Raw genomic sequence first — 27,219 nt, 5'->3', positions numbered from 1 at the left:
GTCTCCTGCCGTGATGTGGTTAGTACATAGATCCCTGTAGAAATTGTGGGGTATAGATATCATCCACACCTTCAGCGGTGTATATACTTTGCGTAGAGTATGCCATTATTTTCAAATGATCGTTTTTTAAGCAAATAAGAGCGGTCTTATTAGTCAAGGAGGGCTGAAGGACATGTGGGGGGATCCTAAACCACCATCGAGTGACAGGGACCTACTTCACGGTATTCTTAGACCTGGCTGTTTCTCTATCCACTATTCTCTACCCACCTGGCCTCTACCTCCTCACCTGATCGTTTGTCTGAGACCTAGCTGTCCAAGACTGGCGTTCCGCTTCACAATTAAGTCTGTGCCATTGTGCTTGCTCCAAGGGTGGTGTTTGTGTTTACTGTAATACATAAGCAACTACCGCTCGCCCTATGGACTATGAGTCTCTCTCGTACCAGACCATCTGGCTCAATTTTTCTTTACCCTCTAAATGTTTGCTGTCTCGTTTATCCGAGCTCCCCTCCAGCTGCAACTGTTTCCATTTGTTCGGCCATTTGAATCCGTGCCGCGTGGTGTTGCTATCTTTACATCCAGAATTTCAATGTAAACCACAGAGGTTTAATTGGCTCTACTCGGGATGATCCCAGCGGAGACAAGGTCCTTTCTTTTCCCTTGCTTGACGATCTGGAACAACTGATTAAACAGCTAACAGGAGGGTCTGATTGCTTCAAATACTCTTGAACCTCTTTTATACCTCTCAACCCTCCAACCATAACTATACTCTTTCAGCCTCCTGATGGATTTTCAGTCACAATCTATTCTCTGTCTCTAACTGGGCATGTTTACCCATATCCTCCTCCTAAAAAGGCCAGTATTGGTACCTGGGAAGGCTCAGTGGTCGTCTTTGCGCAGCATTTATACCGCATAAGTTGGGACACCTCCAGCTGCGCTGATCACGTAGCGGAGGTCCTCTTGGCTAAGTTCCTAAAGAATTTGTCGCATTTGTCACGGTCTCTCGGCTCTTACTCTGATGCCTGTCACATCAGGCCCAAAAAACGCTTCCCTTCTGAATCTCATTAATCGTTCATTTATTCTGAGAATCATTTCAGAGCTGCAATTCGTAAAGCTAAGCACGCCTTTATGTAACGAAAGCATATTGATCCGTCTCTCTTTTTAACTAGTAAATCTTTCTTTTCAGTAACCAGAATTATCTCTGATGATTTCTGGAAATTAACCCTTTTTCCCGCCTTTTTCAGAACCTGATCGGTGTATAGCTGCTTTTATCAGCATCATAGTTTCTTCTTATCCTGAGCGACGATGCCACAGGCGATCCTCCCTCCCGACTCCCCCAATCTCAACCTCCTACTGAACCACCCTCCCCTCCCGTATCTTCCTCAACGATGGTCCTCTGAGTTCTCTCGCAGCTAAAGCACAAGTGGACAAGGTACAAGGGGGGGATGTGTGCGCCTCTAAGCTAGGCCCGGGTCCTTGCTCGTCTATTTCGTCCATGTCCGTAAACAGAAACTTCTCTCTCTTTCGAGCCTTGTAACTAATCTCTCCACCGCTCTCCCATCTGCTGTTTACATCGTCTTCGAAACTACCGTGATATCACACTTTCACGAACCCTTGAAATGTCATTCACTTTCCTCAGACCATCTGTGATTCACCCCCCCCCCCCCCCCTCCCGGCTGAATTGATTGATATAAACAGAAGTCTCAGGTGGTTTTGAAGACCTTTTTGAGAGTAGAGTGAACCTCGCTGTCAATGTTATACATGTGGTATGTAATTGTCTCGGATGGTTCCAAAGACTAATGTAACAGTGAGGTGATACTATATGTTATTGTTATACGCCTGTAATGTCATAGTCTCAGTTCTCAAGCACCATTGTGACAGTGAAGTAAACATCACTGGTAATGTTATACGCGTGTGAAGTCATAATCTCAAATGGCGCTTCGGGCCAATCGATCAATGAAGCGACTGACACAGCTCATCTTGCATACATGTCTTGTATACAGCAATATCATTTTGGTGGCTGTTGAACTCCCGTGGTGGGGCGTAGCCCTCAATGTCTGCCGTTGGGTTTCGGCGTAAGTCTTGCCTGCCAATGTGCGTCATTACCAAACCGTAATTACATATTTTTACTGTGCGGGCAGGAAGTCCTACACTCGTAGGGCCTCATGAACTTATATAATCATACACCAATTTTTTGAACATCTGGAAACTGTTCACATTTACCATTTTATATCTAAGTTTATACCATTCATGAAAATACTTCTTTTTGTCGATTCTTACAAGTTTTCTTGTAAGATTTCATGTTATGGCCTCTGGTTGTTGTATCTCTATGTCTTTTAAAAAAAATTGTGTGTGTGTGTGTGTGTGTGTGTGTGTGTGTGTGTGTGTGTGCGGTGTACTGGCCCTGGCTGAGAAGCGAGCGAATGTGATCCCTATTTGCCCTTCATTTCGGAGATTAAATCGAACATTTTTTTTCAAAACTAAATACCTGTTACTTAGTATTTTTAGAATAACCTTTGTTTGCCAAGTATTTATATATCATGTAGTCAACGATGAAAGCTTCAGAAGTTTAAAAAAAAAAATGGGAGGAACAGGTAAATATTGCCGGACGGAAGGGTTCGAAGTGATTGCATTGTTTGTTGAGAGAGTATTTTTTTTCCATGGAAATATCCGCGACGGTTCAAAAAGAAAATGTACCTTTTTTGGTCAGTATACACCGGGTCACAGGTTACATAAAATTCAGAAATTCTTCTTGCCTGTCCGTCTCTCTGTCTCTCTGTCTCTCTGTCTCTCAAAGATTGTTAATGTATATTATCGAGAGAGTTCATGATGACATCGAAGTGAATCAACGCTTCACCTAGAACCAATCATCCTCCTCCCTTCTTACTCGCACTCATTGCCTTTCTCTCTTGATAGTAACCTCACATTTCATCCAGCAGCTTTCTTCTCACACCCTATGTTCGTCATTCCTTCCGGTAGACATTTCTGTTAGCCCTTCAATTGCGTTATCCAAACCCATAAATGCCACATACGAGTCATTTTCCACTAAGTATTTCTACAAAGCAAACACCTGACCCACACATCCTCTACCACTCAACAATTTCTACTGTAATTTAGACTTCCACTTTTGTCCCCCTTTGCCTTTATACAGTGACACTGTACAAGCATTCCACCAATCCCTAGGCACCTCACCATGAGGTGCCAATCGACAACACAATCTCCCGCTTTCCTAAGAAATCTAAGTGGAATCCCATCCATTCCAACCACTTTACCGCAGTTCGTCTTACGCAAGGCTTTCACTACCTCTCCCCTTTTAATCAAACCACTTACTGTCTTACTTCGTCAAAAGAATGAAAAAATGTGCCACTTTATGATCGTATACATTCACAATACCTCTTCATCTCTCTTCACTTTATATCTGTTACCACTTCCCCATCTACCCACTTCACTGATGTCTCACCCAACCAGCACCCCAATCACCTTACCTGCTCCCAACCACCTAACCTGCACTCTACATATTCCCAACCGCACCCCACTTCCCCCTTACTACACCCTACTCACCCTGCCTGCAAACCCACTAACCCTACCAGCACCACACTCACCCTACCTGCACCCTGCTCTTCTGTCCTACACTGAACTCACCTTACGTGCAGCTTCCTCACCCTATCAGCACCTCACCTGTATCTCACTCATCCTGGCTACACCGTATTCACCCTACCTATACCTCACTCACCCTATCAGCATCCCACTCACCCTACCAGCACCCCGCTCACCCTATCAGCACCCCACTCACCCTTACCAGCACCCCGCTCACTCTACCAGTACCTCACTCACCCTATCAGCACCCCACTCACCCTACCAGCACCACACTCACCCTACTTATACCTCACTCACCCTATCAGCACCCCACTCACCCTACCAGCACCACACTCACCCTACGTATACCTCACTCACCCTTACTGCACCTACCGCATCTGTACACCCTGATAATGAATGTCTCCTCTTTACTATGTTGTCAAAGGGAGACTTTATATTAAAAGCCAGGTTTATCATGTTGATAACTTTTTAATGAACTCTTAATAAGACAGCTTTGTGCCTTTTTAGACTTCATTTAATCATGATTATCTAACCCAGTGCATAATGTAAATATCTCCTTTTAATATGATGAAAAAGAATCTTTAGAACGACGAATAAAAACACCGTTTTTAGGAAGGCTGTATAAACGTAATGCACCAAAATGTCTTACGTTCTAAGTAGATTCCATCTGGTTTATTGGCTTCTTCCCCGTCGATGGAGAGTTAGATTCCTCATGAACGGTGACTGAAGAGTCCATACTTTGGTCAGTTCTCTTCAGCCAGAGGGGCTGCAGAAGCTTGTTATTATCTAAACCTCGCATGGTGTGGGCGCTTGTTCTACGCCAGGCCGCTCTCTGGGTGCCGACAGTCGCTTTGACTTCAAAGACACGCCATTGCCATTGCCAAGTGAGGATATTTCCTCTAAGGCTCAGTCCTCTGTTTTTAACGCTACCTTACAAATGCGGGAAATAGCGAGGTAGCGCAAGGAAAGAGACGAGGAATGGCCCAACCCACCCACGTACACATGTATATACATAAACTCCCATAAACGCATATACACATACATATACATTTCAACGTATACATAACATATACATACAAAGGCATATACATATATACACATGTACATATTCATACTTGCTGCCTTCATCCATTTTCGTCGCCACCCCGCCACCCATGAAATAGCATCCCACCCTCGACCCACCCCCACTCCACCTCGCTTAGCCCGCGCACACGAAGTAGCGCTAGGAAAAGACAAAAAAGGCCACATTCGTCCACACTCAGACTCTAGCTATCATGTGTAATGCACCGAAACCACAGCTCCCTTTCCACATCTAGGCCCTACAAAACTTTCCATGGTTTACCCCACGCGCTTCACATGTCCTGCTTCAATCCATTGACAGCACGTCGACCTGGGTATACCACATTGTTCCAATTTATTCCTTGCACGCCATTCACCCTCTTGCATGTTCAGGCCCTGATCGCTCAAAATCTTTTTCACTCCATCCTTCCACCTCCAATTTGGTCTCCCGCTTCTCATTCTTCCTTCCACCTCTGACACATATATCCTCTTTGTCAATCTTTCCTCACTCATTCTCTCCATGTGTCCAAACCATTTCAACATACCCTCTTCTGCGCTCTCAACCACACTGTTTTTATTCCCACACATCTCTCTTACCTTTTCATTACTTACTCGTTCAAACCAACTCACACCACATATTGTCCTCAGACATTTCATTTCCAACACGTCTACCCTCTTCCGCACAACCCTATCTATAGCCCATGCCTCTCAACCATATAACATTGTTGGAACCACTGTTCCTTCAAACATACCCAGTTTTGCTCTCCGAGATAACGTTCTCGCCTTCCACACATTTTTCAACACTTCCAGAACCTTCGCCCCCTCCCCCACCTTGTGACTCTCTTGCACTTCCATGTTCCATCCGCTGCTAGGTCCACTCCCAGATATCTAAAACACTTCACTTCCTCCAGTTTTACTCCATTCAATCTTACCTCCCAAATGAATAGTCCCACAACCCTGCTGAACCTAATAACCTTGCTCATATTCAAATTTACTCTCAACTTTCTTCTTTCACACACTTTACCAAACCTAATAATCTTGCTCATATTCAAATTTACTCTCAACTTTCTTCTTTCACACACTTTACCAAACTCAGTCACCAGCTTCTGCAGTTTCTCACACGAATCAGCCACCAGCGTTGTATCATCAGCGAACAACAATTGACTCAATTCCCAAGCTCTCGCATCCACAACAGACTTCATACTTGCCCATCTATCCCAAACTCTTGCATTCATCTCCCTAACAACCCTATCCATAAACAAATCAAACAACCATAGAGACATCACGCATCCCTGCCGCAAACCGATATTAACTGGGAACCAATCACTCTCCTCTCTTTCTATTCGTACACATGCTTTACATCCTTGGTAAAAACGTTTCACTGCTTCTAGCAACTTACCTCCCACGCCATATACTCTTAAAATCTTCCATAGAGCATTTCTATCAACCCTATGCCCTCTCCAGATCCATAAATGCTACATACAAATCCATCTGATTTTCTAAGTATTTCTCACATACATTTTTCAAAGCAAACACCTGATCCACACATCCTCTTTCACTTCTGAAACCACACTGCTCTTCCCCGATCTGATGCTCTGTACATGCCTTCACCCTCTCAATCAATACCCTCCCATATAATTTACCAGGAATACTCAATAGACTTATGACTCTTTTTTTTTTTTCCCCAAAAGAGGGAACAGAGAAGGGGGCCAGGTGAGGATATTCCCTCAAAGGCCCAGTCCTCTGTTCTCAACGCTACCTCGCTAATGCGGGAAATGGCGAATAGTATGAAAGAAAGATATATGTATATATATATATATATATAACCCGTATTATTGTTGTTACGTGTTATTAACCCGTTAATCCGTATCGTTGTTGCTACGTGTTATTAATCCGTATTGTTATTGTTACGTGTTATTAACCCGTATTGTTGTTGTTACGTGTTATTAACCCGTATTGTTGTTGGTACGTGTTATTAACCTGTATTGTTGTTGGTACGTGTTATTAACCTGTATCGTTGTTGTTACGTGTTATTAACCTGTATCGTTGTTGGTACGTGTTATTAACCTGTATCGTTGTTGGTACGTGTTATTAACCGTATTGTTGTTGGTACGTGTTATTAACCCGTATCTTGTTGTTACGTGTTATTAACCCGTATTCTTGTTGTTACGTGTTATTAACCCGTATTCTTGTTGTTACGTGTTATTAACCAGTTTTGTTGTTGTTACGTGTTATTAGCCCTTATTGTTGTCATTACGTGTTATTAACCCGTATCGTTGTTGTTACGACGTGTTACGTTGTTGTTACTGCTTTGCGCTACATTCAGGAGCTGTGTTTCGTACACACAGGCTCTTTCCTTCTGCATCACCTCACTTGATTTACATAACCAACGATGTCCACCCAGTGTGAGACTGCGATATTGTGACGATATTACATTGTGCAGTTATCACATGATGTAATTATTACATTGTGCAGTTATCACATGATGTAGTTATTACATTGTGCAGTTATCACATGATGTAGTTATTACATTGTGCAGTTATCACATGATGTAGTTATTACATTGTGCAGTTATCACATGATGTAATTATTACATTGTGCAGTTATCACATGATGTAGTTATTACATTGTGCAGTTATCACATGATATAGTTATTACATTGTGCAGTTATCACATGATGTAGTTATTACATTGTGCAGTTATCACATGATGTAGTTATTACATTGTGCAGTTATCACATGATGTAGTTATTACATCGTGCAGTTATCACATGATGTAGTTATTACATTGTGCAGTTATCACATGATGTAATTATTACATTGTGCAGTTATCACATGATGTAGTTATTACATTGTGCAGTTATCACATGATGTAATTATTACATTGTGCAGTTATCACATGATGTAGTTATTACATTGTGCAGTTATCACATGATGTAGTTATTACATTGTGCAGTTATCACATGATGTAGTTATTACATTGTGCAGTTATCACATGATGTAGTTATTACATTGTGCAGTTATCACATGATGTAGTTATTACATTGTGCAGTTATCACATGATGTAGTTATTACATTGTGCAGTTATCACATGATGTAGTTATTACATTGTGCAGTTATCACATGATGTAGTTATTGCATTGTGCAGTTATCACATGATGTAGTTATTACATTGTGCAGTTATCACATGATGTAGTTATTACATTGTTTAGTTATCACATGTTATCACATGATGTAATTATTACATTGTGCAGTTATCACATGATGTAGTTATTACATTGTGCAGTTATCACATGATGTAGTTATTACATTGTGCAGTTATCACATGATGTAGTTATTACATTGTGCAGTTATCACATGATGTAGTTATTACATTGTGCAGTTATCACATGATGTAGTTATTACATTGTGCAGTTATCACATGATGTAATTATTACATTGTGCAGTTATCACATGATGTAATTATTACATTGTGCAGTTATCACATGATGTAGTTATTACATTGTGCAGTTATCACATGATGTAGTTATTAAATTGTGCAGTTATCACATGATGTAATTATTACATTGTGCAGTTATCACATGATGTAGTTATTACATTGTGCAGTTATCACATGATGTAGTTATTACAATGTGCAGTTATCACATGATGTAGTTATTACATCGTGCAGTTATCACATGATGTAGTTATTACATCGTGCAGTTATCACATGATGTAGTTATTACATTGTGCAGTTATCACATGATGTAATTATTACATTGTGCAGTTATCACATGATGTAGTTATTACATTGTGCAGTTATCACATGATGTAGATATTATATTGTGCAGTTATCACATGATGTAATTATTACATTGTGCAGTTATCACATGATGTAATTATTACATTGTGCAGTTATCACATGATGTAATTATTACATTGTGCAGTTATCACATGATGTAATTATTACATTGTGCAGTTATCACATGATGTAATTATTACATTGTGCAGTTATCACATGATGTAATTATTACATTGTGCAGTTATCACATGATGTAATTATTACATTGTGCAGTTATCACATGATGTAATTATTACATTGTGCAGTTATCACATGATGTAATTACCGATGTTTGAGTGCTGTATTACCAGGCTTTCGAGTGTGGCTACTATTCAGAGGATAGTAAGTGATGTAGGGTATGGAATGGGACTTGTTTTCGGGAGGGGTTCCAGTAATGGGTACTGTATTGGTTGGCTTCCAGTTGTTTTGGAATGGTGTTGTGCAGCCACGAGTGGCCTGGACTGCAATTGGGTCTGAGGGAGTATATGGTGATGTTTGATACTGGGTGTTCGTAATTACAGCTCAGTCGTGGCGTATGTGTTGCTGAGGTACATACCATTTGATGTTAGTGTTGCTAGCTCCGTAACACTCAGTGTTAAGTAATACACTTATTATTGGTCGTTAAGGAAGTATGTTAATCGTCAACTTGATCAAAAGTATACGAGATATTTTAAGCGAGTTTATTTTCCATCGGTCTGTATGTATATATATATCATGTGGGTTTCTAGCAAAACTCGCTTCGGTAGGTGGAAGTTAGCGCTGTGGCGGCCAGATGATGTTTCTGCTACTTAGCATCAACTGACCTGAAGATAATTGTGAAAGTTTGAGTTTAATTCTAAGGGATGGTTGTTGTGGCTCGGCCATTTACTGTAGCACGTTTATGTGTGTTGGTTACTCGTGTACTGTTAGAGCACAGCGGTAATGCATGTGAGGCTACACACACGACGACCTTCCATGCGAACCAATGCATTATCCAGCGTCACATATGACGCACGGTACCAGGACATATGTGGTTCACATCTATTTCATATTCCTCTCTCTCTCTCTCTCTGTCTCTCTCTCTCTCTCTCTGTCTCTCTCTCTCTGTCTCTCTCTCTCTCTCTCTCTCTCTCTCTCTCTCTCTCTCTCTCTCTCTCTCTCTCTCTCTCTCTCTCTCTCTCTATGTATATATATATATATATATATATATATATATATATATATATATATATATATATTATACTATGTCGCTGGTCCCCGCGTTAGCGAGGTAGCGCAAGGAAACACGAAAGAATGGCCCAACCCACCCACATACACGTATATTGTATAATACGTCCACACACGCACATATACATACCTATACATTTCAATGTATGCATATATATGTATATACATACACAGACATATACATATATACACATGTACATGATTGATCCTTGCTGCCTTTATTCATTCCCCTCGCCACCCAGCCACTCATGAAATGACAACCCCTCCCCCCGCACGTGCGCGAGGTAGCGCTAGGAAAAGACAACAAAGGCCATATTCGTTCACACTCAGTCTCTAGCTGTCATGTATAATGCAAAGAAACCACAGCTCCCTTTCCACATCCAGACCCCCCAAAACTTTCCATGGTTTACCCCAGACAGCACGTCGACCCCGATATACCACATCGTTCCATTTCACTCTATTCCTTGCACACCTTTCACCCTCCTATATGTTCAGGCCCCGATCGCTCAAAATCTTTTTCACTCCATCTTTCCACCTCCAATTTGATCTCCCACTTCTCCTCGTTCCCTCCACCTCTGACACATATATCCTCTTCGCCAATCTTTCTTCGCTCATTCTCTCCATGTGACCACACCATTTCAATACACTCTCTTCTGCTCTCTCAACCACACTCTTTTAATTACCATACATCTCTCTTACCCTTTCATTACTCACTCGATCAAACCACCTCACACCACATATCGTCCTTAAACATTTCATTTCCAACACATCCACCTTCCTCTGCACTACCCTATCTGTTGCCCATACCTTGCAACCATATAACATTGTTGGAACCACTAATCCTTCAAACATACCCATTTTTGCTCTCCAAGATAACGTTCTCGCCTTTCACACATTCTTCAACGCTCCCAGAACCTTCTCCTCCTCCCCAACCCTGTGGCTCACTTCCGCTTCCATGGTTCCATCCGCTGCAAAATCTACTCCTAGATATCTAGAATACTTCACTTCCTCCATTTTTTTCTCCATTCAAACTTACCTCCCAATTTACTTGTCCCTCAACCCTAATGAATCTAATAGCCTCTCAATCAATACCCTCCCATTTGATGTGATATGTTATCCCTGGGGATAGGGGAGAAAGAATACTTCCCACGTATTCCCTTCGTGTCGTAGAAGGCGTCTAAAAGGGAGGGAGCGGGGGGCTGGAAACCCTTCCCTTCAGCTTTTAATTTTCCAAAAGAAGGAACACAGAAGGAGGCTAAGTGAGGATATGCCCTCTATGGTTCAGTCCTCTGTTTTTAATGCTACCTCGCTGACGCGGGAAATGGCGTGAGACGAAGGGTATTCGAGTACATAATACTCGAATAGTTATTTTCTATTAGGGGCGATCATAACCTAGCGGTAACGCTCCCGCGCGTTGCACAGGGGTCCCGGGTTCGATCCTGGCTGTTGGAGGTTTGTATGATATATGTATATATATATACATATGGCCCTTTTTGCCATTTTCCGTCACGAATTTTGAACATGTACTTGACAATCAGATACATGACGCTCCTCTAACATTGCCATCTACTAGTAAACACTGGCTTGTTGCCATAGTTCCAGATTACCAGCCCTCCTGCTAATAGGTGTAACAGGAATTAGAATAGTAGTCACGGAGCACCTGGTCAGCACGAACACTTAGATGATACATTCCATACAGCATCATAATATCGAAGCGCATTATAGGAATATATCCTTAAGACGTACGACAGTTTCTGCAGGACTGGCAGCGTCTATTACTCCGCTCCCCAACGGACAATTGCAGCACAGCCAGACGTATGGGTTCGTCTGGAAATCGTTCCTAGATGAGGGGACGGCAAGATTTTAGGAACAAAAATTATTTACTGGATATACAGTAGTCGTAGGCGGTCGTTATGTTCTGTCATAACGGTCTTGAGTTTTATTTTGCACACACACACACACACACACACACACACACACACACACACACACATACACACACACACACACACACACACACACTACGAACTTCCGTGGTGCGTTGGTTAGCTTCTCTGACCATGATTTGTGTACTCGGGTTCGATTTTTAGGGAATGGCAGTCGATCCACTGTCAGTCGCAGTTGTTCATCCTTCCTCAGGGGCTGGTCGATCAATTAGTAGGTGGCTTAAGCTTGGAGAATGGGGTTGTGAAGAGGTAGGAGCCTGTTTTTATAACAGATTAATGGCATAGACAATGAACAGTTCTTCGAGAAATGGAGGGACAGAGCAACGGCAAAGAAGATAACATGAAATTATGCAACAAACCTGTTAGAAAAAATGTAAAGTACTTTTGTAATGTAAGAGAGTTCGATGAATGGAATGATACGACGGAGTACATGTTCACTGCACAGAGCTTGCATAGATTTACTGAGTTGTATAATAGTAGGGAATGTTCAGGTGTCGGAGACCCCACGAGTTTGAAACTGCCTCCCCATACAAGACGTAATAAAGAGACTATAATAAAGTGCTGATTCCCAGATAGCCACGCTGTATAACATGTTTACGTTAGCCATTTCATTACGACAGTACAACGTTTGGCTCTGATGGCCTGGCCTTTAACCTTTGACCCTTAGGGGGTCAAGTTAATGGGCATCTATCTACCTTTAACCTGATCGTTTGGGGGAGTGGGTCAAGTTAATGATCACCTGACCAGTGTGGGTCACCACACCGTGTTCATGAGGTTATCATTGAACCCCAGCATAGAAAACGACTATTTACTTCCATCGCTTGTAATAGGAAAGGATGTGACACTTGTTAATTAAGAAGTGACATTCATTCAGCCCTTCCACGCCATCTGGAGGACCTGTCGTATGCTTGCGCGTCTTCGTAAAATTCCATGACCTGACGGGGTACATATTCAAGAAGCCTTCCAGATATGCCCAAGGTGATGGAGGTGATACGATGCCTAACATGCATCTACTCAGAATAAGAATGTGTTGCTCTCGGATTCACATTATTCTAGAGTCAGACTGAACGTAGTGGATGTTGCTGCTAATGTATGAGTCATCAGATTCAAAATGAACCTAAAATGTAATTAGTTTAGGTGAGATGTTTATCCATCGATAAAACTCTACGCTGGTAATAGAAGGCGTTATGCGTCAACCCCCTTCACACCTGTGAACCACCTTTGAGGCAAGTAATCGCATCACTGGAACTTGTTGGGCTAATCTCTTGAGATCTTCGAACTCCTGATGGTTACATAATGTTTTGTGCTAGAACCAAGTTTCGTCTCGTGTACGTGTTTGCACGAAGTCATCATAGTCATGGCGGCCTATCTCTTGGAACCATCTTCATACAGCAGCCGTAATGTTATCGTTGTAACCCCATAACTGATGAACCAAAGCTCCACGTTGATTAGAACTGGAATGAGTGTAAGATGGACCGGAATGTGATGCAGATCCTGCATGACAGTAATTACCATCGATTCTATAACACTTTACTTAGTGTTTGATCTCATATAAGGAACCAGTTCGTCCTTTAATAGAAAACTGCTGTTATACTGAAAACGGTTCTAACTCTACATCGTTGGCAGGGTTTGGTCTCTAGAGTTCTTCGGCTTGACAGATCTCATAGTCTAACCTCGAAGCGATCCATATTTGTTTTTTCTCTCTCTCTCTTCTAAACATGCTTAACCTGAAACTGGGTCACATTCCTGTGTACACTGACATCCAAAGAAGGCAGAGTCCCCGTCATTTGATCCTTCACAGTAAAATTCTATGGAAGGCACGAGACCGTTGGGTTCTAGGGAGAATATCGCTGATGTCTTCGTCAGCTGCCCAGAGCTGGAACTTCGTGCGCCTTTCGCTATCTCTGTGAGCCAGAGCTTCACATGGTTGCTATGTAGCCGTAAACAAATCAAGGGAAGGTGACCGTTGACATGACTTATCTCGTTTTCTATACCGCCAAGCTGATCCCTGGATCTCTTCATTTCGCAATGCCTTACCAGACAACGGTGGAGACTCGTCCGTTTTCTAAAAGACATGTTTCCATATCCTCAAAAATTCCCAGACAATGATTCGTCATTTTTGTTTTTTCTTTATCTCTTATCTTCATTATTTTCACTCAAGGCTTAGCTTCATTAAGGGGCTTCCTCCACTGACTGAGCCCTTTGATATAAGAGAGATAAGAAACAGAGAAAGAGTCGTATACGAGAACAGGCATAGAACTGTTGGACCGATATGATTATTGTCATGAGCCGACTGATCACATCGAGCAAAGGAGCTGGCCAGAAACTTGGCTTAGATCCAAGACATAATAGACGATCTACAGTTTTAAAATAGACTAAGTAAAGTAAAATATTCATCCGAGTTGAAACTTTCACGGAAAAAAAGATTTACAAGATCCTTGTCTCTTGGATATCTCAGCACAGAAAAATCTACGTTAGAAATAATCCTTCCCGAAAAGAAGTCACATACATTTGGTCGACAAGAATCACTTAGGTGGGGAAAGACTGGCGATGCCAGACCTCTGAAGGAGTAAGAGAGAGAGAGAGAGAGAGAGAGAGAGAGAGAGAGAGAGAGAGAGAGAGAGAGAGAGAGAGAGCGTTGACTAAAAGCCTTTCCACATTTATCAAGCCGTGTTGACAGGGCAGTGTCCTCGCGGCTAGCAAGTCGCTGTGCTACATGACCTATTAATGCCCGTCCGTGGTCACGGCAACCCATCTTTGCTGCACAAGACCTCAGGTATTCCAGTCACATCTCGTTGCCTTATGATGATGATGATGATGATGACTCCCAGGGTGGTTTATGAGAACAGGTTTCGTAACCACAAACTTCTCATGTATGGTTCCCTTTTTTTTTTTAACTAAACATCGTATGGAGAATATCTTTTGTTACATGGATTAAGCCCTCAGACAGTTATCACCAATGCTGCTGTCTCTGCTATCACCTGGCCACACATCTTCCCACCAATAAAAAGGGAGTCTAAAATTGGGTAGTTGTCGTCTTCATTAGTTTTTACTTTTGTTGATAAATGATAAGGTTTCTGTTTCATTCAGATGTATACATATCCTTCTATGTAAGATATATATCGTCTATACTTCACATATATATATGTGTGTATATATATATATATATATATATATATATATATATATATATATATATATATATATGTATATATATATATATATATATATATATATATATATATATATATATTCATTTATTTTATTATACTTTGTCGCTGTCTCCCGCGTTAGCGAATAGCGCAAGGAAACAGACGAAAGAATGGCCCAACCGACCCACATACACATGTATATACATACACGTCCACACACAGCACATATACATACATATACATCTCAACGTATACATATATATACACACAGAGACATATACATATATACACATGTACATAATTCATACTGTCTGCCTTTATTCATTTCCGTCGCCACCCCACCACACATGAAATGACAACCCCCTCCCCCCGCATGTGTGTGAGATAGCGCTAGGAGAAGACAACAAAGGCCACATTCGTTCACACTCAGTCTCTAGCTGCCATGTATAATGCACCAAAACCACAGCTCCCTTTCCACATCCAGGCCCCACAAAACTTTCCATGGTTTACCGCAGACGCTTCACATGCCCTGGTTCAATCCATTGACAACACGTCCACCCCGGTATACCACATCGTTCCAATTCACTCTATTCCTTGCATGCCTTTCACCCTCCTGCATGTTCAGGCCCCGATCGCTCACAATCTTTTTCACTCCATCTTTCCACCTCCAATTTGGTCTCCTACTTCTCCTCGTTCCCTCCACATCTGACACATATAATCTCTTTGTCAATCTTTCCTCACTCATTCTCTCCATGTGACCAAACCATTTCAACACACCCTCTTCTGCTTTCTCAACCACACTCTTTTTATTACCACACATCTCTCTTACCCTTTCATTACTTACTCGATCAATCCACCTCACACCACATATTGTCCTGCAACATCTCATTTCCAACACATCCACCCTCCTCTGCACAGCTTTATCTATAGCCCACGCCTCGTAACCATATAACACTGTTGGAACCACTATTCCTTCAAACATACCCATTTTTGCTTTCTAAGATAACGCTCTAGACTTTCACACATTTTTCAACACTCCCAGAACTTTCGCCCCCTCCCCCACCCTGTGACTCACTTCCACTTCCATGGTTCCATCCGCTGCCAAATCCACTCCCAGATATCTAAGACACTTCACTTCCTCCAGTTTTTCTCCATTCAAAGTTCCCTCCCAATTGACTTGTCACTCAACCCTGCTGTATATAATAACCTTGATCTTATTCACATTTACTCTCAGCTTTCTTCTTTCACACACTTTACCAAACTCGGTCACCAGCTTCTGCAGTTTCTCACCCGAATCAGCCACCAGCGCTGTATCATCAGTGAACAACAACTTACTCACTTCCCAAGCTCTCTCATCCACAACAGACTGCATACTTGCCCCTCTTCCCAAAACTCTAGCATTCACCTCCCTAACTACCCCATCCATAAACAAATTAGACAAGCATGGAGACATCACGCACCCCTGCCGCAACATTCACTGGGAACCAGTCACTTTCCTCTCTTCCTACTCGTACACATGCCTTACATCTTTGATAAAAACTTTTCACTGATTTTAGAAGCATATATATATATATATATATATATATATATATATATATATATATATATATATATATATATATATATATATATATATATATGTGTGTGTATGTCTGTGTGTGTGTGTGTGTGTGTGTGAAGATTCCAAAACTGTAAAACTTACAAGCTGCACCCAGTACAAATCATTCTTACCATACCTGCCAATAGAAAGATATAAGCTTGGTATAACTTTCATATAAGCTAATGATGTGACTATTATTATGTTACTAATAATCAGATGATCCTTCCCCTACGGGCTTCTGCCCAACACTGGGAACACTGAGAGGGATGCCTGTCAACATATGAGTGATTTGAATGGCCGAGAATGGTTGGTGGTTTAGCCATCAGAACAACCATTCGTGCAGAGCGACTGTATTTTTTCTCTATTCGAGAATTCAAGTGTTTCATAATTTTACCAATATACGATGTCCTTCAGCAGTCGCACGTGTATCTTCATACAAGAGACCACATTAAGTCTCTGAGAAATTCATCTTAAATCTGAGTAAACTTTTGATGTTATTAGTCGTCTTGAAAATCATTCTAACAATGATTTACTGATAAAATCGTCAAGCAGGTTTTGAATTTACTTTTTATGAAGATTGTAAGTTTGCTGACTAGAATGTATCATGGGAAGATGAGTCACTGTTTCGGAACAGATGTGACTTGAGGTTTTGTTTGAGTTGACAGATCGACAACGGTTTTGCCAATATATGCCAGCGAAATTACGTGGGAACTCGTTAATGAAAAAAAAAATGGAACTTTGTAAAACAAAATAACTGGTCCTGAAACATGAAAATAAGTAGTACGAACGTAATTACGTTTGAGATTGATAGGAATAAATGAAATAAACTTTGTACAAAAGCCAAGGTGCGTAGGCTGTCTGTGAAATGACGTTTGGAACGAGTTACCCAACCGCTCAAATGCTATTCCCAGAAATGGAAAACTTGATTAATTTCTACGTCATATGTGAAATTCATATTCTCATGGTAATAGTCAAGATTCTATTTTCAAGGCTCTCACGATAAAGCACTTTCTGTGTCGAAACGTTTGCCAATAAAGATGTTTTTCTGATATCTATATCTATATATATATATATATATATATATATATATATATATATATATATATATATATATATATATATATTGGACAGGATCACAATTTTGCGCGTGATCAAGATATTCGTATGAGCCCACGGGGAAAATGAAAACGATAAGTTCCCAAGTGCACTTTCGTGTAATAATCACATCATCAGGGGAGACACAAGATAAAATTTGTAAAATGACAAGTTTATGAACGCTCGTTGTCTGTCTTGGACAATCGCATGTTTACCAAATGACGTCCTAGCTTCGTCTCTTCGATGTATATCAACTGACTTATATTTCTCTCTTGTGTCTCCCCTGATGATGTGATTATTACACGAAAGGCACTTGGGAACTTATCGTGTTTCATATTCCCCGTGAACTCATAGGAATATATATATATATTTGGTAAGGTGTGTGAAAGAAGAAAGCTGAGACTAAATGTGAATAAAAGCAAGGTTATTAGGTTCAGTAGGGTTGAGGGATAAGTAAATTAGGATGTAAGTTTTAATGGAGAAAAACTGGAGGAAGTGAAGTGTTTTAGATATCTAGGAGTGGATTTAGCTTCTCTTTCCCTCTACCTCTGACACATATATCTTCTTTGTCAATCTCTCCTCACTCATTCTCTCCATGTGACCAAACCATTTCAACACACCCTCCTTTGCACTCTCAACCACACTCTTTTTATTACCACACATCTATCTTACCCTTTCATTACTTACTCGATCAAGCCACCTCACACCACATATTGTCCTTAAACATTCCATTTCCAACACATCCACCCTCCTCCGCACAACCCTATCTATATCCCATGCCTCACAACCATATAGCATTGTTGAAACCACCATTCCTTCAAACATACCCATTTTTGCTCTCCAAGATAACGTTCTCGCCTTCCACGCATTCTTCAACGCTCCCAGAACCTTCGGTCCCTACCCCACCCTGTGGCTCACTTCCGCTTCCATGGTTCCATCCGCTGCCAAATCCACTCCCAGATATCTAAAACACTTTACTTCCTCCAGTTTTTCTCCATTCAAACTTACCTCCCATTTGACTTGACCCTCAACCCTACTGTACCTAATAAATTTGCTCTTATTCACATTTACTCTCAATTTTCTTCTCTCACACACTTTACCAAACTCAGTCACCAGCTTCTGCAGTTTCTCACATGAATCAGCCACCAGCGCTGTATCATCAGCGAACAACAACTGACTCACTTTCCACGCTCTCTAATCCACAACAGACTGCATACTTGCCCCTCTTTCCAAAACTCTTGCAGTCACCTCCCTAACAACCCCATCCATAAACAAATTAAACAACCATGGAGACATCACACACCCCTGCCGCAAACCTACATTCACTGAGAACCAATCACTTTCCTCTCTTCCTACACGTACACATGCCTTACATCCTCGATAAAAACTTTTCACTGCTTCTAACAACTTGCCTCCCACACCATATATTCTTAATACCTTCCACAGAGCATCTCTATCAACTCTATCATATGCCTTCTCCAGATCCATAAATGCTACATACAAATCCATTTGCTTTTCTAAGTATTTCTCACATACATTCTTCAAAGCAAACACCTGATCCACACATCCTCTACTACATCTGAAACCACACTGCTCTTCCCCAATCTGGTGCTCTGTACATGCCTTCACTCTCAAAAAAGTACACATGTAGCGTGTCTACAAAAGATGCAGATAAATCTACAAGGAAACGGAAGATAGGGATTGTCAAGCTCTTTCAGGTAATAACCTTGTGAGAACATAAGTCCACATAGAAGGAATCACAATGTGATATACAAGCCACCACTGGGCGAATGAATTAAGAAACAGGTGAAGGGATTAGGGCACAGGTCACTCTCACCTCACCTCCCTCAAGTTACAAACTCAGGTTAACCTGTGTTATGGGAAAAATATTTACAATGTTTTCACGTGTTGAGTTATCCATTTTCATCCCACATTCTGATTAGTATTAACATCTTTGCCATATTTGTTAAGACTGTTCAACAATATATTGGTCCATTACTGAGCTATTGTATATTGTATTGATATGTTTTTTTCTTACATACATCAAAAAAGTTAAAGAATAGTAGATATATTTCCCAGAACATAGGTTAACCTGAGTTTGGAACGAGAGAGGTCAATTCGTCGAGGGTGACCTGTGCCTTTAATTCCTTCCCCTGCATCTTAGTTCGTTCTGGCTCTCTCTATCTGTAGTCAGTCCTAATGATGTAATTATACGAAAGCACTTGACATATCGTATTTTTCCGTCTTCTTGAGGTATTACCTTTATATATATATATATATATATATATATATATATATATATATATATATATATATATATATATATATATATATGTGTGTGTGTGTGTGTGTGTGTGTGTGTGTATGTGTTACGTGTGTGTGTGTGTGTGTGTGTATGTGTTACGTGTGTGTGTGTGTGTGTGTGTGTGTGTTACGTGTGTGTGTGTGTGTGTGTGTGTGTGTGTGTGTGTGTGTGTTATCAATAATACCCTAAGATCCCTTTTCATAGGCTTCATGGCTGCACTACACTCCGTCACAGGGAATGGTGAACTCTTTTGGCTAAGAAGTTCCTTACCGGAGCATGTTAAGGGATTCTTTTCTTTGTCCCAATCTGGTGCCACTCTGTGCTCTGAGTGCACTTCGTCTGTTTGTTGCTTCTGTGTTGCTGTTCTTGGTGTGGGGAGGGAAGGTGCGCATCGTATGTGATGCGTAGAATGGGTCGGTGTTATGTTCAGTGAGGGCGATTTGTCCGTTTTGACTGGGTGACTGGAGACACCTTCAGAAAAAGCAGACATTCTGTTCAAGGTGGGCCAATGTTCCCACTGTATCCTGCAGATGTGCGCGTTCGTTGTTGCTGCTGCATCTGTGGTGTCAGGTGTTGTGATGTGATTGTGACATCGTCTGCTTACGATTGGATCATCTCCCTATTGCTAGAGGTAAAGGGAGGTGGTGAAGGAAGAGATCAAAGAGGGTTGTAGAAAGACTTACTCTTTGTGGAACTCCATCGCAGGGTTTGAGAGTTTTAGCCGTTGAAGTCATTTGTGAGTGACTGACGCAGCGGCACGGAATGAAATTGGCCAGCCACTTTTTGTCGCCGTTGTGGAGAGCGGTGTGAGGATGTGGTCGGAGGGAGCAGTATCGAATGCTTTGTTGATGTAGATTGCCACTGTGCGGGAATTGGGGAGGGCATGGCTGTGGTTGGTTGAACTCATCTCGGATATGTTTTGTGTGGTCAGTGTATAGAGTGCCGTGGAATGGTTGGGTCTGAAGCCATGTTGTGTGGGTGAAAGTGGGATTATTTTTTCTTTCTTTTTTTCTATTCTGTTGTGGGTCAGTTTTTCGCCGAGTTTGTATGCCGAGGGTAGATGTGGTGTAGGCCGGTAGCAGGAAGGTAGATGGTTTTAGGAGTATTTCTAGGCCAGGTATTATGCTGGCAAGTTTCTAGATGTAAGTAATTTTCTTGTGTAGCCTAGAGTGGTTGAAGATTGTAAATAGGCCAGAGTGTGACAGTTTGTTATGTTGCCGGTACCTGTAGCAGGAGACTTCCTAAATGTTCAATTGCATTGATTGTATCAGATGGGAGTGCAAGGAGTGGGAGAGAAGGCATGAACATCTGACTTGCCTGTGGGACCGACTGCCACTCCCCAGGAATCGAACCTGGGCAGGGCCATGAGTGAAAACTCATAGTCAACAACGTTAACCACCATAGCACTCAGACTTGCAGTACAATAACGCATCACAATAACTGGATTACTTTGTGAAATGAAGTCGCCTTTATCAGCATATGATATTCATTTTCTTTTATTTTAACTTTGTTATTCAGCTCCGCTTCAGACAGGATTGAGGATGAGGGATGATGGACAACAACAGTAAAATCAGGTAACTTTCCGGCCATCACGAAGTAAAAAGCTTTCGAATTTAAGTCTGGTAATTATACCCACTCTTTACAGCTAATTGGGACGTCTCCCATCTTGAAAGATTATGTTCATTTTTGGTCAACTTATGAGTTGATTAGAATTTCATGTGAATCTCACTGTCAAGGGTGAAGAAAATTCTGGACTTTTTTTTATATGTAATTAGGATAATTACTTTTTAATCACCGAACTTTTGCTCTAAAACATTATTTTATTCTCAGTACTGGGCGTGATACTCTGGAGCTTTTACATCTATATAGATACAGCATTATTTTACCCGAGTCTATGGTTTTTTTATATGTATTTACCGGGTACGCAATTAGCTGATTCTTAGGCACATAATGAGTTGTTTGAGTTACATAACGTAACGTGGATAACAAAGGCCACACAGAACCAAGGTTCAAGCGAGATGCTCTGGCCTTAAAACTACTTTGAAAATGTAGTTCCCTTAAAGTAGTAGAAGAAAAGAATAGTAAACCAAAGACTCTTTCCGTACCCTCCACTCCCTCCGGCAACACGCCAGACGGAAAACAAGAAAAAATACCTTGCAGGATTAGTATGCCAGATGGAAGGACTTGATGGAAAAGTCGTTAAAATAAACATAAATATGTCATGTATCCCATCACCAGCGACATACATCCCTTCACTTTTTGTTATAAAAACAATAGTTTGAAATTTCCATCACTACATTATTCCTGATGTTGAAGAATGGTACAATGATTCACACTTACTCCCTCTCATATTCATCAAACTATAACTTTATGTATTTCATTAAGTTCATCATTAGCGTAGTACTGTACGGTGGTTGAGAGCGCACGATAATTAATCTTAATCATGTTCATTACTGGCAACCCCTGACTAGCCAGGTAAATCATGTGACATTTGTAATACGAACACAGACGTTCTTCAGAATCATTTTCTTTTTTAACACCCTTATGAGCATCACCTTAGGATACAAGTCAACACCAGGTTGATCACACTCATTATGAAAGTCACTGCTTCTACTTTGGAGTGAGGGATGCATTTATACTGACCTTTGAGACGTATCTTTTACATGATTTATGTCTGTAGTTGGCTCCTGTTCCATCAAGATTTTGTGTATCACGCAGGACATGTTGCTTGTCGATCACGCTGTCTCGTCTGGTAGTCATGATATGTTTTCTGTCAATGATATGTCGTCTTCTACTAGTATTAGCCATATGTCATCATGTATCATGCATAATGTGTCGTCTCTCATTCATTTTGCATAGTGTGTCGTTCGCTATGCGTCTGTCAGTAGTTTATACCGTCCTTCATACGTCTGTCTGTAGTTTGTACCGTCCTTTGTACGTCTGTCAAAAGTCTGTACCGTCCTCCATACGTCTGTCTGTAGTTTGTACCGTCCTTCATACGTCTGTCTGTAGTTTGTACCTTCCTCCATACATCTGTCAATAGTTTGTACCGTCCTTCATACGTCTGTCCATCTCCACCCGTCCTCCGTCACACGTGCGTCCGTCCCACGTCACCCTCCATGCGTCCAGCGTGCGTCTGTCGTCCCCTCATGCGTCGTCGTGCGCCCCTCACACGCCACATCATCCTGTACTGAATCCAAAAACTGGAATCATGGCTCCGTAGACCAACACATGTGTCACCCATCAGCTCCTCATGCCCTTGAAGATCTGCATCATCGTTTACAACAGACGAAGGAGGAAATGTCACCTTCAGAGAGATGGAATATCTGAGCTGAATGACTCATCCTTGTAGTAATGCACTGGGTGGATGGGGTCTTGACGCCCACAGTGGGGGCGGTACTGCCCGCCTCTATGGTGATCATGATGTGTTGGCGTGATGGTCTACGAGCCTACAGAGAAGCTACATCCTGTGATTGTTGGTTTCTAGTTCCCAAGTTATTGACTCTCCCTCCAACCATTGGCCATGTCATTTGATTTGACCTTCTCGTGTTTCTCGTGTCAGGAAATATATGTATATATAAATATATATATATATATATATATATATATATATATATATATATATTTCCTGGGGTTAGGGGAGAAAGAATACTTCTCACGTATTCCCTGCGTGTCGTAGAAGACGACTAAAAGTGGAGGGAGCGGGGGGGGGGGGGGGGCTGGAAATCCTCCCCTCTCGCTTTTAATTATCCAAAAGAAGGAATAGAGAAGGGGGCCAAGTGAGGATATTTCCTCAAAGGCTCAGTCCTCTGTTCTTAACACTACCTTGCTAACGCGGGAAATGGCGAACAGTATTAAATGTATATATATATATATATATATATATATATATATATATATATATATATATATATATATATATATATATATGTATGTATATAAACGCACATATACACAGCTCGTTCTTTTTACAGTATACACACACACACACAGACGCACACTCGGTAGAGACACATCAGTTCTTCCGAACAGGCGCTCTGACTGTAGCATTTTGAGGTGCATTTAAGTAAGAAGATGAAGATCAGTTAATAGGCAGACAGGCTGATATGACGATAGTGAGTGGGGGTTTGTGAGTATCGATTCGTCGACAGAGGGTGTGAGACAGAAGAGAACATCAGAGGGTAGCACAGACACAAAGGCAAGAGGAACGAAGCAGTGAGGCTAGCGACCCTCGCGTGTCCTATATCCATAAAGGTAAAACAGTATCTTTTAAATTCCCCCTTTTTTTCGCCCATTTCTCTTCATATCTTTATCTCAGACTCTTTTTCCCTCGACAAGGTATTTCTCATTGTGTGTGTGTGTGTGAGAGAGAGAACAAGCGGCAGTAGTTTAAGCCAGAGGAACGAGATAAACGTGTTCACACTCCCTGTTTGTGTTTAGTCTTTGTATATTCAAAGGTGGGAGCTTCACTCGTGCGTTGCCCTTGGCTTTGTGCATAAACCGTTTCTAAACCTTCATATATATATATATATATATATATATATATATATATATATATATATATATATAATATATATATATATATATTGGAAAGGATCACAGTTTTGCGTGTGATCAAGTATATTCCTATGATTCCACGGGGAAAATGAAACACGATAAGTGCACTTGGGAACTTATGGTGTTTCATTTCCCCGTGGACTCATAGGAATATATATATATATATATATATATATATATATATATATATATATATATATATGTGTGTGTGTGTGTGTGTGTGTGTGTGTGTGTGTATTGAAGTTGAGGTGGCATTGAAATACAAGCTTATAGAAGAGATTCAATCTAAGCATTTCACCGTTGGACTAACATAATCATTTAGATCGAATATTAAACAGAGGGGATTCATCCATTAACGGTCACACGGATTACGTCATCTCCAGATTGAGCCAGGCTGCACACCCAGCCTGCTTCACCTTTCCAGATAGCCAATCTGTATCGTTAACCGCGTAGCCACGCTCGACCACGTCAGAAAGCCTGATGCCCGGGTATTTATGAAATGTTTGCGAAGGATGTACGCTGCTTCGACGGCTTCACTCGCCCACTTATCAATGAGCTTCGCCTCATTTAGGGAGATGTGAGCTTTCGTTGGTATGTATTAGCGCAGCGTTAGAACCCCTGTGTCGGTCGTTCGACGTCTTCATCTTGTGTTCATTAACTGCTTTTCTCCAGACTTCGACCACTGACTTTACGATATGCTTTATTACATCCGTTGCTCGGTATCATATGTACTATACTGAGTTCATTCTGTTTATGGTTGTGCATTACTTTCGGCATTCTGGTTAATTCACCAAATCTTCTTCCCCAATATTAGTGTCCATGTTCCTCAAACCGTCTCTTATGGCAGCTGCTTCTCATGAGATGGGAACTGTTATATATTTCTTCTTTCTTTTGATGTTTCGTTATGCATCCAGAGACTTGCATCTTTCCATGATTATCTTGGCTTTATCTTTTTCAGTTGTATCAGCAGACCTCTGGGTTAGGCATACTTTTCGAAGCCTCGCTTATGTACAGTACTCGAAAAGTGTCCTCGTTCAGATACTCATAATCGCTCTGGGAAAGAATCCTATTATCATTCCACTTTCTAACTATACGCCAGCAGAAAGTGCACTCATCCTCACTCATTGGTTTTCCGTATACTGCGAATTTCAGCGTCTTATCAATTCTTGAAATACTGTCTAAGAACGTTGGAGATCCATTACTTTCCTTTTCAGTTGTCAGCTAAATCCGAGGGCGCACACAGTTCATGCTTTCAAGTTTATTCCAAGATTCCTGTAGTTCGGTGTAACCGCTAAAACTTCGTCAACATTATCTCATCCACAAGGTTCCCTCTACCTATTTTCCCTCTCAGATGATCGTCTTCTAGGGCTTCCATATGTCAGCACGCCATTACTGCCCTTGAGAACGAACCCAACGCAAATCCGAGGTGTGGTTCGAACTCCTCACCATTAATGTGAAGGGACTGAATTTGATGCACTGTGTCACGAAGTTAATGATAGCAGCTATGTCGCTACCACCACAAATAAGAAGCTTACCCAAAGTTCTTAAACATGGTGTACCCATGAGACCTATATTCTCAGGGAATGGAAGTGTGCCCAACCCAGTCTGGCTGTTTAGAGCTAGGATCAACGAATCCCGTAGATTTAAGCTACTCACTGGACTTGATCGGGAGGTTAAGACGCAGGTGACACCAAAAGGAAACTGCCAACTGATGTGAAAGCCCAGTTCAGCGATGTCTTCGTAGAAGAAGCTATCGAAGCTGGGAAGAGAGCTATAAACATGGATGAAGCTTTGCCCGTTTCGAAGACGACGATGAAAAAAACTCTCTACATTGTTCGTCAAGTTCAGTCTTTTCACACACTAGTGAGCAGGTCGAACGATAAGGCAGTCGTACTCTGGGTTCCCCTGTCACTGAGAAGATCGCAAGAGAGTTGCGGAGTATTCAACGACTTCAACATGGAAGTTGCCTTTTAAGTATAAGAGCGCCTTGTGGCATGTTAACGGAGTATTCAACGACTTCAGCATGGAAGTTGCCTTTTAAGTATAAGAGCGTCTTATGACATGTTAACGGAGTATTCGACAACTTCAGCATGGAAGTTGCCTTTTAAGTATAAGAGCGTCTTATGACATGTTAACGGAGTATTCGACAACTTCAGCATGGAAGGTGTCTTTTAAGTATAAAAGCGCCTTGTGGCATGTTAACGGAGTATTCAACAACTTCATCATGGAAGTTGCCTTTTAAGTATAAGAGCGTCTTATGACATGTTAACGGAGTATTCAACAACTTCATCATGGAAGTTGCCTTTTAAGTATAAGAGCGTCTTATGACATGTTAACGGAGTATTCACCAACTTCAGCATAGAAGTTGCCTTTTTAGGTATAAGAGCGTCTTATGGCACGTTAAGTCAGGGACTATGATGATGGAGAGATGGGTGGTGCTCACAACTCAGACGAGGTAATGTTAACTCGCTCATGCTAGGGAGTGTAGTTTCTGATGAGTGTATGACTGTTGCCGGAGAGCTTTAGAATAGGGTTGTCCTGTGTTTGAGATATAATTACGTTGTGTATATATTTTGTCACTGTTGTGTTTATTGAGGGAAGGGGAATCTGTAAGTATAAATTGTGGAGGGGTAAATTTAGGTTAAGTTTTTCGTGTTTATTTGTGGGTTATAGGATGGCTCGGGTGGGAGGATTTTAATGCTGTTGCATAGAATTAAGTGCTGAGCCTAATGAAATGCAGTTATATTGAAAGCATTTATCTTTAGGTGTGCAAGATGTTTGTAGTAGCAAATCAGCTGGTGATTGTTATGAATGTGTTTTGTTTTGTGGAGTTTGCTGGTATTTTCTCTTTGCTCTTGTTCGCTCGGGTGACCAAACACGAAGTGA

General features: G+C 41.3%; 1 protein-coding gene across 1 annotated transcript in view; it reads left to right on the top strand.

The window, feature by feature from the left end:
- Positions 1 to 27,219, top strand: part of LOC139746291 (neural-cadherin-like) — a 169,988-nt gene that overhangs the window by 582 nt on the left and 142,187 nt on the right.

This window comes from Panulirus ornatus, chromosome 64 (genome assembly GCF_036320965.1).
Source record: "Panulirus ornatus isolate Po-2019 chromosome 64, ASM3632096v1, whole genome shotgun sequence".
NCBI classification, from domain to species: Eukaryota; Metazoa; Arthropoda; class Malacostraca; order Decapoda; family Palinuridae; genus Panulirus; species Panulirus ornatus.
The sequence above is the reverse complement of the archived record's forward strand: the minus strand, read 5'-3'. Positions and strand labels throughout refer to the sequence as shown.